The sequence below is a fragment of the Heterocephalus glaber genome, unplaced genomic scaffold, assembly GCF_053883595.1.
Source record: "Heterocephalus glaber isolate CG9 unplaced genomic scaffold, H.glaber_assembly_v1.0 deba00001509, whole genome shotgun sequence".
NCBI lineage: Eukaryota > Metazoa > Chordata > Mammalia > Rodentia > Bathyergidae > Heterocephalus > Heterocephalus glaber.
In genome coordinates, this window is record NW_028258325.1 from 154,629 (window position 1) to 171,827 (window position 17,199).

Below are 17,199 nucleotides of genomic sequence, written 5' to 3' on the forward strand. Positions count from 1 at the left end.
TTAAAATCATTTAAGATTATCATGAGAAATTTTCTTTCTTTTCTTTTTTTTTTTTTTTTGGCACCAGGGTTCAAACTCAGGAACTTGTGCTTGCCAGGCAGGCATAGTGCCACTGAGCTACATCCCTGGTCCCAATCATGAGAACTTTTCAAACAAGACAATTCTCTCAATCAAAAACAAGATAGGCTAAAAAGCATATTTTTCTAAATACTGTTGATAAAATATAGCAGAAGTACTTAGGATTATGAATTCTGGCTGTGACTGTAGCTCAGTGGTACAGTACATGCCTAGCGTGCAAAAGGCCCTTGAGTTCCAACCCCAGTACTGAAAAAAAAAAAGAATTCCACAGAAAACTAAAACGGGAAATAAAATTAACAGTCAAATATGATGAATCTATTGGATTAAAATGGAGCCTAGAGGAAATGGGTGGTTTCCCAGTAAAAATACATATTAACAAAAAGAAATCAAAAATAAGGAAACTATAAATAGACCAAATGGCACAAAAAAGCTTGGAAAATGCTTAGAGCTTGCCCATTGGAAAGATCTTAGAAATACTGGGATCACATATGAGTGTTCCCTGACTTTTAACAAAGTCTGATTTTATATAAAATGATGAAGATGTAGAAAAAAAGAGGTGGCTTTCTTAAATTCATTTTATATTATAATATATCTTAATACAGTCAAGACATTTTATCTAGGATGGCAATGTTTACACACCAGACATTATTTTGTGCATCATTAGAAAGATTATGCTAAACTGTAGCAAAAGAAAAAGTGTAGCTGATAAATTTACCTCCCCCATAAAAGCCACAAAATATATTTTTAACAAATTCTGGCTTTAGTATAAATGATGCATTTAGACTTAGATAATGTTGCCAAATTTAACACATCTACTATTCAACTTCCCCTACTACTTTAACACTGTAAGGAAAATGAATCATTAAAACATCAAGAAAACCAAGTAATAGGATGGACTTGGCCCTTTGCCCTCCAGTTCAAGGATGACTATATGGCAGCACCCCAGCTTTCGCCAAGACTGTCCCAGCATTTCTCCTGTTTGTGTGCCCAGACTTCCCTCCAGAAACAAATTGCAATCAGTATGTTATAAAGATGAGTGGTCACAACCTCCATGAAGGGTTGCCATTGTAAAGTGAACTTTGCTAAACTATTACCCAAGAAAGAGACAAACACACCAGAAGCTCTCTTGAGCACAGGAGGCTTTATTCTGACTTCCCTACCTTTTCCTCCTTTGTGGGCCCCTTCATCAGGAAGCTGCCAGGGTGTCTCCAGGGCCAGTCCCAAGGAGGAGTAGAAGGCTCGGTCCTCACTGTGGATGCTGATGACCATGAGGGGCCAGTACACTGGGGCCCCTGGAGAAGGAGGCTCTGGGGCTCAACACAGGGCAGTCCCTGGCACTGTTTAGCAGGATTGCACCCACTCCTAAATATCATAACTTTGGACATGGAAACTGAAATAGAGCCCACCATGCCCTGATCTGAATGGGTGGTGCTGTGGATTGAAAAGTTCATTCTCCAGAATTCAAGTGGTATAGCTGGGTATGGTGGCCCACGCCTGTAATCCTGGCATTCCAAAGGCTTCAAGGCCAGCCTGAGCTACATAGGAAGACCCTGTCTTAAAACAAAACAAAAATAGAATTCATGAGGTGCAGACTTCACCCCCAAAGTCATATTCTAATGGAAACTTTGGGAGGTGATTTCGTTTTAAGGGCTCTGCTAATAAGAATGAATACTTTCGGGGATGGAGATTTAGCTCAGTGGTTCCACCTCCTGCCTCGCAAGCGCAAGGTCCCGAGTTCAATCCCCAGTACAAAAAAAAAGAATGAACACATTCATAAATAATGGATCAACAAGGTATCAAGGGAGTGGTTTTGTTATAAAAGCAAGCTTTCTCTGGCACAATTTTTCTCACCAATTACATTGAGCACCACTTCAGGGCTCAGTCCCTACTAGCAAGTAGATCCTTAACAGAGGCAGTACCTCAACCTTGGACTTTCTAGTATCCAGAATTGTAAAAATACACTTACTTGGGCCAGGGATTTAGCTCAGTGGTTTCGCCGCCTGCTGCGCAAGCAAGCGCAAGGAACCAAGTTCGATTCCCCGTACCAAAAAAAAAACAACAACAAACGCTTACTTTACTTATTAATTACTTTAGTCTAAAGTCCTCAGTTATAGCAACACAAAATAAATGATAGAGATAACCAGAACCAAAGTAGAAGTCCAGAAGACAAAAGTCAATTGATGACCTACAGATCCACAATATAGGAACGAGTGGAATTATTTTTTAATTTTTGGGTTTTTGAGACAGGGTCTTACTTTGAGGCGCAGGCTGACCTTGAACTCACTGCAGTCTTCCTGCCTCTGACTCCCAAGCCCTGGGATTACAGGCAAGTAGCAGCACGCCCGGCTAAAATTTTTAAGAAGGTGGACTCTTGGAGACAGGAAAGAGAATCAAGGGAAGGGGGAAAGAGGAAGCAGAGGAACTGAAAATGAGCGGAACGTGGCGTATACACCTACTGAGTGCCCAGAATGGACATCGCTATTCTGCAAGATAGACCTGCAGCAGCTTTTAAAATGGGCTGGGGCACAGCTCAGTGATGGAAGGCTTGACTGGGATGCACAAGGCCCAGGGTTCGGTACCTGTCCCTCAGGGGAGAAAACAAAAGAGAAATGGAAAGGAGAGGAGGGAGGTGGGGAAAAGAGGGATGGAAATGAGGAGTTTAAACATCATGTATAATACATCCCGTCCTAGAGCCTGAAGAGCTGGAATCTAACCACAAACGCTGCCAATGCCCACCACTTTGAGCACCTCTTATAAATGGAGAGGCAAATTTGCACGAACCTCATGGTCTCTCCGTAAACTCAGTATTAAAATATTTATTCGACTTTTTCTTTTCCCGATGTAGACATTTTGCGGCAGATTCTGTATATACAAATATGCATTCAGAAAACTGAAACATGGGTAAAAGGAAGCAAAGGAAACATAAATAAATGCAGAGATACCCTTTGTTTAGCAGCAGTGCACTGGTTGACTGACTGTGTTAACTTGAGTAAGAGCAGCCCAACTACACTGGTTCAGCAATTCCACGCCCTAGGGCAGCTTGTCGCCTAGACGGTATAAAGGGGAAATGAAAGATGGATCTGCTTCTGTTTCCTCAGAGGAGCTCCAGTCTTTGCATTTACCTTGGATGTCATTTCCTGGCTTCCTGTGCAGATTCTTCAGCTTCTGGTGCAGATCCTTCAGGCTTCCGGCATAGACTCTTCAAACCTCCATCACAGACCCCATTGGCCTCCTGATAGAGACTCACACAGGACACTGAAGTGAGCTCCAGACCTTCCACTGAATCCTTTGGTATCTAGCATGCAGAAAGACCCTCTGTGCTCTTCCACATCCAACTCTATGGTTGGCCCTTATAAGCCAATCTTGTAAATCCATATATATTTTTAGATCTTGTGTTATATCTGTTTCTCTAGAAACATTGACTGATTCAAGCGTACAATCATTTTTGTTATTATGACAATTCCTCTAACTTGATCTATAGATCCAGCAGAATCCCAATCAAATTCCCACCAAAGATGCCAACTATCAGTTAGGGCTCACTAGAGAAATAGATGAGATAGATGATAGATACTAGATATTGACACGGTAGGCTTACAATGGCTGCCTGCAGAGTCAGGGGTGGAAGAATGCAAAAGGGCTGTCTATGCACTGGAGAGCTGGAGGACCCAGTCAAAAGTCAAAGGCACTCCCCTGCTGGGGATCTTCCTGAAAGAATTAAAAGAATCATACCACAGCAATATATGCACACCCATGTTTAGAGTGACAGTTTGTAATAGCTAAATCTTGGAAACAACCCAAATGCCCATCAACGAATGAATGGATAAAAAAGATGTGTTTTTTTAATACAATGGAGTACTACTCAGCCATAAAGAAAGACAAACTTGAGACATTTCTAGCTAAATGGATGCACCTTGAGACCACACCCTTAAGTGAAATAAATCGGACAAGTGTAAATATCACATTGTCTCTCTGGTGTGAGAAACTGAAAGGATAAATAAAGACCAAAATGTATAATAGATAATGTGAAATAGGAAGCAATTATTCAAAAGGAAAGGGAAACTAAAGAGGGGCAGGAAAAAAAGGAAGGGAAAAGAAAAAAATGAGAAAAGAAGGAAAAAATGGAAACAAAGTTTTCATAAATAAGGAGGGGAGGGAAGTGGAATAAAGGGGAAGGGATTGGGAAAAAAGAGGAATCAAGATATACCATATACAGGTACAAATTCACTTTGATGAATGTGCTATTTATATATATTTAAATTATACCAATAAAATCAATTTAAAAATAAAGGAAAAATAAACATAGCTGAGAAAAAAAGTCAAAGGCATGGAGCTCACTTCAGAGTCCCATGTGAGTCCACACAGAGAACCCTAGGGGTCTGCATTAGAAGGCTAAAGAGTCTGCCCTGGAAGCCTGAAGATGGATGTCCAAAGGCAACAGCAAAGACTGGAGCTCCTTAGAAGCAGAAGCAAGGCTTCCTTCTTTCCCTTTTTATTCCATCTAGGCCATAACCTTGTTGGTCAGTGCCACCCACACCCAAGGTTGGGTCTTTCCTCTTCAGTAAGTCAATCATCCAGACACACCCAGAACTGTGCTAAACCAATCTGCTAGGCATTTCTTATTCAAAGTGACACCACAACTATCACAGCAACGTACTCGTTCTAAAAGCAGAATGTATGGTATAAGACTGAAAAAGAAGAATTCAAGAATCTACACTGAGCACTTATTGTAAAGCTCAGTAATAAGAGTGTGGTACTGGGGAAGGAACAGAACAGTAGCTACATAGAGCAGAATTCATAGCCCAAGGTAGACCCAAATAAATAAGATCAACTGACTTTGTCAGAGGCCACTTAATGGAGAGAGGAGTCTGTTCCACAAATAGATACAGAACTGTGGAAAAAGTGAACCATTTGGAATCCTTGAGAGAAAAAAAATGCATGGACACAAATTATATAATGAGTTCAAAATGTCACTAAAGAAAGTTCATTAATTGAAATGCAAAATTTGAAAAGTTATAGAAGAAAATCTACATAGCTTTATGCCCTTATAAAAAGAAAGATTCAGAGTGACCTCCACTAGATGGCCGAGCAGCAAGGGCCAGCAGCTTTGCTTCCCCAGGACAAAGGGTCTGGAGTCTGGGCAGTGGCTCGGAGAGGAAACAGTGAGGGGAAGGACACAGGAACCTTGAGGGAACTGACAGAGGAGAAGAAAATAGAACTAAGCGATACAGAAGAGGTGGCCCACATGGCAAAACAACACCAGAGGGCGGCTGGCTGGCTGCCAGCTGGGAGGCAACGTGAAGCTAATAACTTCTCTGCTCACAGAGAACTGCGTAGGGACCAAGAGACTCTGACACAGTTGAGACAGTTGGGAAGAACATAAGACTGCTTCCCAAGCAGCCCTCTAGAGTCAACAGTTAGTGAGTGACTGTGGTACACGTGCCTCAGGACGCAGCCACACAGAGCAGGAGTTGGCAAGGATGCCATTGCAGGGAAAGGCTGGCTGTTGGAACCTCAGTTCCAGAACAGCCCATTGGCCACTTCGCCTTGCCAAATTCTCAGAGTGGATGAGGGAAGGACAGTCATAGGAGGTAGGCGGTGATACGGAAAAGTTTCAGATAACTTAACAGACTGAATATTAAGGTAGTTGTAGAAGCAAAATAAGTAATGTGTTCTTTTAAGATTTGCTTTTCCCATAACTACTTGTTTAAGGTGACGATTATCTGACTCTAACCGGTAACTTCATTAAGCTTACAAAGTTACCATGCCAGGGTGAATTTACAATGTATCTTGTGTCTGTGACTTGTGAATGGGAACTGGGATTGTACTTACACATCAAAGACCACTAGGGATGAGATAATGGCTAAAAAGTATTTAAAAAGGGAAACACTGAACAAAGGGAACGGACACTAGCCAGACCGGATTCTGGCTTTCCCACCTGCTCGCGAGAAGAAATTTTATTATTTTATCCAAATTCTGTGTCTCCGTGTATTTCTCTCTGAGATTTCTGGAACAGTGGCAGTTGGAAAGCAGACTGGGGGAAATCCTGTGTCTGGAACTGAGGCAGGAACTGATGATCATAGACTCAGTTCCTGTGGTCAGATGTCAGTTTCAGCCTGAGTTACACAGTGTTGGAGGCTCATATTGGTGCCATGTTCCTACTGGTAAAGGGTGACCCCAAACAGGGTGTTATGGTATGTTATTCCTCAACTATCCTTCATAGATACCACTGCAATGGATTAGCCCATTACTGCTGTTGTTGAATTGATTGCAGAGGAATAATCTTGACTCAGTGGACAATTTAGTGCCGGTGAACTTGTCTACTGAATCCACCATCATACCCAGCGAGGAGGTCAACAAGTTCCTAACCCAAGAACTCAGTTTGGATCACACTGTGCAAGGATGCTTGCAATGTGGCAGAAAGAGGTCTTGACTCTGAGTTAACTTCAGTATTGCAGTGGAGTGATCGGAGGAATAATTGGGATGTGAGCACTCAGACTCTCTGGCAAAGAAGCTGCTTGAGAATCACGTGCAGTGTCTCATTGGAATATCTAATCTGTGTTCCCATCAGACATCTTCTTGGTTTAAGTTTTTTATGTTTCTTGAGTTATTTAGTAAAGTGGGGTTATGTCTTTCATGGTTCCATGTGTATATTAGGTTGCTACTCTTGTATATTTATTCTTTCATTGGCCCTGATTTCAATAGGTGTCTAGGTTCTCTCCTTCATCTCAGCTCTTTATCTAGTTTCTTCACTTCAATGCCCAGAGACAATGTTATTAACATATACCTTTATTATTTTTCCAAACATGTAAACTCCTCCTTCCAAGTTTTTAAATTCACTGTGCTCAGCTCCCTCACAGTCACGCCTATCTTCACTAGTATAATTCCTTGATCCTCCCCATCCTAAGCCTTTGGCTCTTTCATATCTTCCCTAGTTTACTGTCTTCCCTATATGCAAGTTCTGATAACCACATAGCTTTCCTTAATCTCAAAGTGAAGCCCCTTGCTCCTATATCTCACCCTTGCCCACACAGAATATGCTCTGAAAACTCGTAATACTGAACCATCAACTCAGCTAAAAGTACTCCAATAAAATCGGACTCTTGATGTATCTTTTCTTTTCATCTACCACTCGTCTCCGTTTCAAACCTCTTCCTTAGCGCCTAACACTACCCCTGCAGACACCCGCATCCTCCACCTCACCTCTCCCGCCTCACTGCAGAGCAGCTACGAACAATAAACAGTTGGGCCAGGGATGTAGCTCAGTGCTTCCAAAAGGGATATATAGACACAGATACATAAACAAATAAATACAGACACAAGTAGGAGAACAGGGAAACACAGAAATAGAAGATCTCCGACCACCACCACCCAAACTCCTCCAACGCAGAGCAAAAGGTCACAAAGGGAGAAAAAACAAAGACCAACTAACAGAAATGTTCAAAGAGGAAATGAATTAAAAGTTTACAGCAATTATACTCAATCTGCCCACAGTGAATTTTGGGTAAATAAGTAAATAACTGGATGAGCTAACCAAAACAGTTCAAAATTTGAATGACAGATTCAACAAGAATATGGAATCCTCAGAAAGATGTCAGACAGAAGTACCTGAAATTGGGGGAGAGAGGGAAAGATGGTGGAGTGGTGAGCAGCAGCAAGAGAGCCTCTCCAAGGCTTGCTGTCCAGCCACTGGAATAAAGCAACATGAGGAAGAGAAGAGGGAGGGAAGTGGGTCCCTGGGACCCAGCAAGGATCTGAAGTGAGAGCTGAAGCCGACAGGGAGAGAGGAGAGTCCCTAACAAAAGAAGAGGGAACAGGCAGCACCCCCTGGGCCTGGACTCACTGCAGGGGAGGGAAGGCACGTGTAGTGGGGGGCTCAACACCACACTGTCACAAATAGACAGGTCAACTATACAAAAAGTTAACAATGAAATATTACAACTGAACCAAGCTTTTGAACAAATGGACTTAATACATGTCTACAGTGTTCCACCCCACAACATCAGAAAACATACTCTTCTCACTACACACGGGGCGTCCTCCAAAATAGACCACATGATAGATCACAGAACATGCTTAAGTAAATGCAAAGGAAGTGAAGTTATCCCATGCATATTATCAGACCAAAGTGAGAAGGAAATAAAAGGAATAAGGATACGAAAAGAACTTAAATTGTCATTATTTGCAGATGACATGATACTTTACATAGAAGACCCCAAAAACTCCACCAAAAGAATTCTAGACTTAATAACCAAATTCAGTGGCATAGCTGGATACAAGGTCAACACTTAAAAATCAATAGCCTTCCTGTAAATGAATAACAGACTCACTGAGAAAGGAATTCGGGAAATAACAGCTTTCACAATAGTATCCCCTAAATCAAAATACCTAGCAGCCAATCTAATGAAGGAAGTAAAAGACCTGTACATTGAAAACTACAGTACTCTGAAAAAAGAGATTGCAGAGGATATCAGAAAATGGAAAGATATCCCTTGTTCTTGGGTAGGAAGAACCAATATAGTGAAAATGGTCATATGTCCAAAACTGTTATACAGATTTAATGCAATCCCAATCAAATTCCAAAAGCAAATCTCACAGAATTAGAGAAAACCATCCTAAAATTCATTGGGAACCAGAACAGACCTAGAATAGCAAAGGCAATTCTAGGCAACAAAAGGCAAGGCAGGGGGCATCATAATCCCTGACTTGGAATTATACTACAGAGCTTCTGTGATAAAAACAGCATGGTACTGGCAAAACAAAACAAAACCCAGACCTGGAGATCACTGGAACAGATTAGAAGTTGCAGAAATACTCAGATATACTCAGCCACCTTATCTTTGACAAAGGAGGCAACCACCTTCACTGGAGGTAAAATAGCCTCTTTAATAAATGGTGCTGGAAAAACAGGGTTTCAACATGCCAAAGATTAAAACTAGACCTATATCTTTCACCATGCACTAAACTAAAATTAAAATGGATCAAAGATCAAAATATTACAACAGAAACACTAAATCTGCTGGAAGATAGATTAGATAGAATTCTTGAAAATATTGGCCTATGAATAAACTTTATGAACAAAACCTCAGTTGCATGGGAACTATCACAAAGAATCAACAACTGAGATCTCTTATTAAAAAGCTTTTAGGGCCAGGGATTTAGCTCAGTGGTGGCATGCCTGCCTTGCATGCACAAGGTCCTGAGTTTGATCCCTGGTACCACAATAAATAAATAAATAAATAAATAAATAAATAAATAAATAGCTAGCTTTTGCACAACAAGAGAAACCACTGAGTGAAGAGAACCCACAATGTGGGAAAAAATTTTTTACCAGCTGTTCCTCAGACAAAGGACTATCTAAAATACATAAAGAATGCAAAATAATCAGAGCACCCCAAATTTAAAGACCCAATCTGAAAATGGACATCCGAAATGAATAGACACTTCTCAGATGAAGTAGAAACAACAAATAAATATATGAAAAATGGTCAACATCACTGTCATTCATGAGAAGCAAATGAAAACAATGCTGAGATTCCATCTGACTCCAGAAAGAATGGCTGCAATCAAGAAATCAACCACTAACAAATGCTGGTGGGGTTGTGGGGAAAAAGGAACCTTCTCCATCACTGATGAGAGTGTAGACTGGTGCAACCACTGTGGAAATAAGGGTGGAGATTCCTCAAAAAACCAAAACTAGAGGTTCCATTTGACCCAGCTATACCCCTTCTTGGTATCTTCCCAAAAGAAAAGCATCATACCACAGCAATATATGTACATCCATATATAAGTGGCACAGTTTGTAATAGCTAAATGTTGGAAACAGCCCAAATGCCCATCAACCAATGAATGGATAAAGATGATGTGGGTTTTTTGTACAATGGAGTACTACTCAGCCATAAAGATAAAATTGATACATATATAGCTAAATGGATCCACCTTGAGTCCATACTCTTAAGTGAAATACATCAGACACACAGGTATAAATACCACAGTTTCTATGGTGCAAGAAACTGAAAGTGTAAATGAGGAACAAAATGTATAACAGATATTGTGAATAGGAAGAAAATGTTCCAAGGGGAAGGGGAACTAGGGAGGGGGGTGGGGGGAAGGAAAGAAAAAATGAGAAAAGAAGGAAAAAATGGAAATAAAGCTTTTGTAAATAAAGAGGGGTGGAGGGGTTGAAGGGGGGAAGGGAAATGGAAAAAAATAAGAACCAAGATATATCACGTACAGGTGCAAATTTCCTATTATGAATGTGATTATTATGTATACCTAAAATGTACCAATAAACTTAATTAATAAAAAAGAAATACCTGAAATTAAAAACTGTTTAGAATTCATACACTGCAGAAATTACTATTGTGAAGACAGGGATACTGAGGACCAAATAGTGAATTTCAATAAAGAGCTTAAAAAAGTCAAAAAGAAAATAAGAGAAGACTATCGAGCAGTTACTAGATGACAACAAGAAGACCAATCCAAGGCTAATCAGAGTTAGACAAAATCTAGAAGATAGCACAGATAGATTCACTAACATACTTATAGAAATTATGGAAGAAAATTTATTTTCTATAAGAAAAGAGTTTAAAATATAAGTAAACAATACTTATAGAACACCAAACAATTTTAATGAAAGAACAAGTTCACTAATGCATAGCCTCATGAAATTCACAGATATCCAGCAAAAACCCAGAATTTTAAAGGCAGCCAAAGAAAACCCAAAAAACACATACAAACATAAACCAATTAGAATCACAGCAGACTTCTCAGCACAAACCCTGAAGGACAGAAGAGCTTGGAGTGAAGTATTTCAAGTCCAAAAAGCATGTAACTTCCAACCCAGATTAATTTATTCAGCAAAACTGTCCTTCAAACTAGATGGAGAAATAAAGTATTTCTATGAAAAAGACCAGTTTAGAAGATATATCAGTGCTAAACCAGCTCTTCAGAAAATTCTCAAGAATATTCTTGACAGGAACAACAAATTGGACACAGCTAAAAACAGAGGAAAATAGTGAGGTTAATGGATAAATAACAACAAAAAACATCAGGATAAGAAAAATAAATGATACAGCAACACATAAAGAAGGCAATGATAGTAAATAACCAACACATCTCGGTAATACCTCTCAATGTTAATGGCCTCAATTCTCCAACCAAAAGACACAGGCCGGCTGACTGGATCAAAAAACACAATCCAACATTCTGTTGCACTCAAGAAACTCATCTAATCAAAAAAGATATTCATAGACTAAAAATTAAAAGATGGAAAACAACAATACACGTACCAGGGCCACAAAAATAAGCAGGGGAAGCAATTCTCATATTGGACATGGTAAACGTCAAGTTAAAACTGATTAGAAGAGACAAAGAAGGTCATTACATACTAGTTAAAGGAACGATCCAACAGGAAGAGATAACATTGATAAACACATATGCACCAAATTCTGGAGCACCTATCTTCATAAAACAAAAACTGTTGAAATTAAAAGATCAAATAAACATTAACACAATCATAGTAGGAAATTTTGATACCTCACTTTCACAAAGAGACAGATCAACTAGACAAGAAAACCAATAAAGAAATTTCAGAGCTGAACCACACCCTTGAACACATGGACTTAATGGACTTATACAGAGTATTCCACTCTTCTACAACAGATTATACATTCTTTTCAGCAACACGTGGTACTTTCTCCAAAACTGATCACATGCTAGTCCACAAAGCCTGCTTAAGTAAATATAAAAGAACTGAAATAACCCAATGCATACTATCAGGCCACTGTGCAATGGAAAAAGAATTCAATGAAAGAAGAAATTTCAGAAAAGGCAAAAGTTTCTGGAAAATTAACAACATATTCCGAAACAACCAATGGGTCACAGAAGAAATCAAGGAAAAATTTAAAAACTACTGGAAGTTAATGGCAGTGACTGAACAACTCAATGAACCCACTGGGACACTATGAAAGCAGTCCTAAGAGGAAAATTCATCGCAATCAATGCTCACATTAGGAAAACAGGGCACATTCAAATAAATAACCTCACAAGAAATCTTAAGATACTTGAGAAACAACAAACCAGCCCCAAAATTAAATTAAGGAAGGAAATGATAAAGATGAAAGCAGAAATCCATGAAAATGAGACTAAAAAAACTGTAAAAAAAATCAAAGAATTGAAGTTGGTTCTTTAAAAGAATAAATAAAATAGATAAACCATTAGCCAGACTTACCAAGAGAAAGAAAGAAAAGAGTCACATCAATGCAAATAGAAACGAAAAAGGTGAAATCACAACAGACACTGTCAAAATCCAGGAGACAGTAACTACTTTGAAAAATTATATTCCAACAAATTAGCAAATTTTGAAGAAACAGACAGATTCCTAGACACATACGAACTACCAAAACTAACCCAAGAATACATAACTATGCTTAATAACTCAATAACAAGCAATGAAACTGACTCAGTGATAAAGAATCTACCAATGAAAAAGAATTCCAGGACCTGATGGACTCACTACTGAATTCTACAAAACCTTTAAGGATGTTGTATCACCAATACTCCTCAAGCTCTTCAAAGAAACTGAAGGGGGTGGGGCCGGGGATTTAGCTCAGTGGTGCCACACCTGCCTCACAAGTGCAAGGTCCTGAGTTTGATCCCCCATACCAAAAAAAAAAATTGGAGGATGGAGTGTACCCAAATTTACTTATAGAAAGAAATCAGTATCACTCTGATCCCCAAACCAGATAAAGACCCAACTGAAAAAGAGAACATAGGCCAATCTCTTTAATGAACATAGATGTAAAATTCCTCAACAAGATATTAGCAAATAGAATGCAGCACATTATCAAAAAGATGATACATCATGATCAAGTAGGCTTCATCCCAGAGATGCAAGGATGGTTCAAAAAATATAACACACCACTCAAACAGGAGCAAGGTCAAAAACCACTTGATCATATCAATAGATGCAGAAAAGGCTTTTGACAAAATCCAACACTCATTCATGATAAAAATCCTGAAGAAAACAGGTATAAAAGGACTATACTTGAATGTGATTTAGGCTATTTATGACAAACCAATATCCAGCATTATACTAAATGGGGAAAACCTAAAAGCATTCCCTCTAAAATCGGGGACAAGACAGTGATGTGCACTATCACCTCTTCTATTCAACATAGTACTTGAAACATAGCCAGAGCAATTAGGCAAGAGAAAAAAATAAAAGGGATACACATAGGAAAGGAAGAATTCAAATGATCATTATTTGCAGATGACATGATACTCTACATAGAAGACCCAAAGAATTCCACCAAAAAACTCTTAGAATAACCAATTTCAGCAAAGTAGCAGGAGACAAGACCAACACATAAAAATCATTAGCATTTGTGTACACCAACAATGAATGAGAAGGAAATTATGAAAACAATACCATTCACAGTAGCTTCAAGAAAAATCAAATATCTAGAAATTAATCTAACCAAGGAAGTAAAAGATCTCTACATAAAAAAACTACAGTACTCTGAAGAAGGAGATTGAAGAGTACATCAGAATGGAAAGATGGGGCCGGGGATTTAGCTCAGTGGTTTCGTCACCTGCTGCGCAAGCGCAAGGACCCAAGTTCGATTCCAGGTACAAAAAAAAAAAAAAAAAAAGAAAGAAAGATATCCCTTGCTCCTGGCTAGGCAGAACCAATGTTGTCAAAATGGCCATACTTCTAAAACTGTTGTACAGATTCGATTCAGTCCCAATCAAAATACCAACAGCATGCTTTACCAATCTAGAGAAGCCAATCCTAAAATTCATATGGAACCAGAAGAGACCCAGAATAGCAAAAATAATTTTGGGCAAAAAGAGCAAAGCAGGCAGCATAGCAACAATACTTGACCTCAAGCTATATTACAAAGCAATAGTAATAAAAATGGCATGGTACTGGAACAAAAACAGACATGGAACAGAATTGAGGATACAAAAACCTCCTCAGACATACTCAACTGTTTGATCTTTGACAAGGGGGCCAAAAGCATATGTTGAAGGAAAGATAGCCTATTCTACAAGCAGTGTTGGGAAACTGTTATCTAAGTGAAGAAGAATGAAACTGGACCCTTATCTCTCACATATACTAAGTTAAAATCAAAATAGATCAAAGAGGGCCGGGGATTTAGCTCAGTGGTTTCACCGCCTGCTATGCAAGTGCAAGGACCTGAGTTCAATCCCTGGTACCAAAAAAAAAAAAAAAATAGATCAAAGATCTAAACATTAAAACAGAAACATTAAACCTTCTGTAAGGTAAAATAGGTAATACCCTTGAGGACACAAGTATAAGAAAGGATTTTCTAAACAGAACCTCAATTGCACAAGAAATAGTGGCAAGAATCAACAAATGGGATTATATCATACTAAAAAGCCTCTGTATAGCAAAAGAATTAATAGAATGAAGAGACAACCTACAGAATGGGAAAAATTTTTGCCAGTTACTCCTCAGACAGAGGACTAATATCTAGAATATACAAAGAACTAAAAAAAAAAAAAAATTAAACTACATGGGGCAGGCATTTAGCTCAGTGGTGCTGCCGCCTGCCTCTCAAGTGCAAGGTCCTGAGTTCAATCCCTGGTACCAACAAAACAAAACAAAAAAAATTTAAAGACTCAGTAAAGAAATGGGTGAGAGAAATGAATAGACACTTCACAGCAGAAGAAATACAAATGATCAACAAATATGTGAAAAAATGTTCAACATCTCTGACCATTAGAGAAATGCAAATTAAAACAATGTTAAGGTTCCACCTTACTCCATAAAGAATGGCAATCATTAAGAAATCAAACAATAACAAATGCTGGTGTTGCTGTGTTGAGAAAGGAACCCTTCTGCAATGTTGTTGGGAACGCAAACTAGTACAGCTATTATGGAAATCAGAACAGAGATTTCTCAAAGAACTGAAATTAGAAATTCCATATGACCCAGCTACTCCCCTGCTAGGTATCTTCTCCCAAAAGCTTAAGTCATTATACTATAGTGATATATGCATACCAAGGTTTATAGCAGCACAATTCATAATTGCTAAATTCTGGAAGCAACCTGTATACCCATCAACAGATGATTGGATAAATAAAATGTGGTGTTTATATATAATGGAATACTACCTGGCTATAAAGAATGACACATTTAAGACATTTGTAAGAAAATTGATGCACCTGTAAAAAATAATGTTGAGTGAAATAAACCAGACACCTTTGAGTATGGCATCTCTCATTTGGGTGAGCCAAAGTACAAAGAAAATGATAAAGGATAGCTAGAAAAGGACAAGGGGACAGACCTCTTGCAACAGGGAAGTGGTCCAAGGGAACACGAGAGGTGAGGAAGAGGGGAAGGGGAAATGGGAGGAATGAAGACGCGCCATGTGCAAGAACCTAATAACCTGAATTAATGTAAACACGTGATTAATGTAAAGCCATAACATGAGCTAAGACAAATAATATCAACAAGTTCAATAAAGGGGATAGAGGAATTGAAGAAAGAAGGGGAAAGAAGGAGGAGGGGATTTTTTAAAAAAGAAGATGTAATGTGTACATGTAACCACTTTCCAAGATGAGTATAAACTGTATGAATTGCAAACATGTACAAGTTAAAAAAAGGAACATTCAGACACAGAAACACACATGAGGAAATGCCCTGTTGGGACTGGCATTCTGGGGCTACCAGAAACTGAGGCTGAAGCTGAAACCAGAAGCTCAAGTCAGCCATCCACAGCATCCCTACTGACACCTGGGTTCCAGGCCTCCAAACTTCAAAGCTGGGAGACAGCAAATCTCTGGTCCTAAAACGCTTGGGGAGGGCAGTCCTGGCGGAAATAATACAGCACATCCTGCACTGTCAATCATTGTTCCACACCACGCCTGCCTCAACAAGGCGACCCTATAAATGATGGGGTGGAAGCAGGGTTGCTTGCTTTCTGTCCTGAGTCTCCCAGGTGGGATAACCAATATTAAATTAGCACGTCCTCAGACACAGAATCAAAATCCTAGAAGATGGCTTGGGGAGAAGAAAAGGTGGCACCTCACCTAGGGGAGGAGATGGGAATAGGAGACGAGGGAGCACATGCCAGGTAGAGGAAGTTGTTGGAGATGCCTGCTGAGAGGAGGTGGGAAGTCAGAAGTGACCAGTGGGAACCTTGCCCTTGCAGGTTCTGTGCTCTGGTCCCTAGTATCCGGCAGCTTCTGGGGAACTCTTGGGAAGGTTCCAGGTGTCAGGGCAGGTGAGTTTAAAATAGAACAACCCCTTCCCTGACCATGTTGGTAGGCATGCTCTTTCCTGCCCTCATGTACAGAACACATTTTTATTCCTTTCCTCCTCTTATTCTGTGACTTTTTTGCATAACCTCAATAATAGAACTCTCAGAAAGTAGAGGGGATATTTTCTCTCCCTCATGGGCTCTGGCAGAATTGCTTGTCAAATGAATTGCACCCCACCCCCCACCCCGCTCTCTGGGAAGCAGGAACTGCATGACCTGGTCAAGGGCAGGGATCTGCAAATCTGCAGGGGCTTGGCCATATGTCTGCCTGCTGGTCCTAGGTGGGGCTCAGCTCCTCCCTCCCTGCTAGGGCCCAGGCCCAGAGCCTCTGCCTGGCCAGGTCAGCTCTCACTAACTCTTAAGAGAATTTTGTAAGACAGAGAAAAAGGAGGTAGAAAGAACTTGAAATGGTTTTTTGTTGTTGTTTTGGGGCGGGGGGTGGTACTGGGGATCAAACTCAGGACCTTGCGCTTTCAAGTCAGACGGCAGAACCACTGAGCTAAATCCCTGGCCCTTGAAATGGGTTTTTAAAGAGTCAGTTTGGGGCTAAATGCCTGGGAGTCTGTGGCCTGAAAAAGTGACAGGGACATAGTTTGGTGGGATCTGTGCAAATTTCCCTCTGGGTTGTTTTGTTAACCTGAAAAATACACTGAAGTACACTGAGTATGAGAAACAAGAGTGTAAGGAACCACAGTGAAGACCACCCGGGTAAACACAAATTTCATTGCCTAGAATAAGTGTTCCCAAAATGGAGCCCGGAGGTGGGGGAGTTTGGTTTTATGGATAAAAGGACAGGAAGGAGGCCACAGCAAACTGTCACAGTTGCATTGGT

General features: G+C 39.9%; 1 protein-coding gene and 1 long non-coding RNA gene across 8 annotated transcripts in view; one reads left to right on the plus strand and one right to left on the minus strand.

Annotated features, from left to right (window-relative positions):
• LOC110349717 (uncharacterized) overlaps positions 1 to 17,199 on the plus strand; it is a 34,437-nt gene that overhangs the window by 5,096 nt on the left and 12,142 nt on the right. The window lies entirely within an intron of this gene.
• Positions 1 to 17,199, minus strand: part of LOC101723100 (uncharacterized) — a 55,294-nt gene continuing 38,095 nt past the window's right edge. For all 6 annotated transcript variants that reach the window (XM_087187152.1, XM_087187148.1, XM_087187149.1 and 3 more), the window contains one exon: positions 1 to 17,199. This exon is cut by the window's right edge and continues 11,023 nt beyond it. The gene's annotated coding sequence lies outside the window, so the exon portion shown is untranslated.